Source organism: Cynocephalus volans, chromosome X (genome assembly GCF_027409185.1).
Source record: "Cynocephalus volans isolate mCynVol1 chromosome X, mCynVol1.pri, whole genome shotgun sequence".
Classification (NCBI taxonomy): Eukaryota; Metazoa; Chordata; class Mammalia; order Dermoptera; family Cynocephalidae; genus Cynocephalus; species Cynocephalus volans.
The window spans coordinates 46,165,982-46,167,038 of record NC_084478.1 but is presented as its reverse complement, the minus strand read 5'-3'; the positions used below and the strand labels follow the sequence as shown (position 1 = coordinate 46,167,038).

Sequence of the window (1,057 nt, the reverse complement as noted above, 5' to 3'; positions counted from 1 at the left end):
CGCCCCTCCCCCCCGCAGCCCAGTCCTCAGGTTGCTTGCTGGTGAATCACTAACCAACTCTTTCCTCTTCAGGAGACTTGGAGGTACCCTTGGATCGTGATCCGGACTCGGAACCCCTCTTGCACCCAGGTGGAAGACTTCTGGACCCAGAGCTTGACCCCGTCCACGAGCGAGATCTGGACACCGAGGAGGACTTGGATATGGATCTTTGGGTGGACCCGGACCTAGGGGTTGATGAAGATCTGCGGTGAGAGCGAGAAGGAGAGCGGGAGCGAGACCTAGACCTCAAGCAGCTGACGTGAGATCTACTCCTGGGTCGGGATCCATGTCGGCATCGGGATCTGGATCGGCCCCTCCTACTGGAACGGCTGGGACGACGAGGCCTTGGTCTGCGGCTCTGACGTTCATAGTTGTCTCCCTCGTACCTGTGGGTGGCGTTCCCCGACGGCACCTGTGGTGGCCATATGCGGGGTGACTACAGTGGGCCATCTGCACTCACAGCTCGCGCCATCCCACACGATCCCGTCTAGGGCATCCATGGCGTCCTGGGCGTGGTGCTTGTAGAGGAAGCGGACAAAGGCGAAGCCACGAGGCTCGTTAGTGAAGCGGCCCACGGAATGTACACGCCGCCGATGCACCCGAACTTCTCAAAGACTCGCTGCAGGGTGTTGGCTGAGGTGCGGTAGGTCACGTGGCCCACCTTGAGAGAGGTCATGCTCTCCACATAGACAGGAGGGTGACTGTAACTCATGGCCTTTGAGAAAGTGGCCTGGGCTCCTCCCCTCTTCCACACGGAGCAGGAGAAGGTCAACACCAGGGACTAACGCAAGCAGCGAGCACAGCAGGCGGCTGCAACGCTTTCCTAGGTTCGTTGTGGTCGGGCTCTGCCTCTTTGCCTCTTTGCCTCTTTGGCAGTTGGCTTCCCTGTGTGGATGCTTAGAGACCTGAGAGTGTTCCTCGCAGCCTCACCCATCTCCAGAGCTGAGTCCACTTGAGGAACAGAGAGACAACTCTATACATTTTTTGTAATGAGTGTCCACAACCATATAACATTTCA

The 1,057-nt window shown here is 58.2% G+C and overlaps 1 pseudogene; it reads right to left on the bottom strand.

The window, feature by feature from the left end:
- Window positions 1-404: 404 nt before the first annotated feature.
- On the bottom strand, window positions 405-751 carry LOC134367953 (serine/arginine-rich splicing factor 2-like; annotated as a pseudogene).
- Between the last annotated feature and the right edge of the window lie 306 nt (window positions 752-1,057).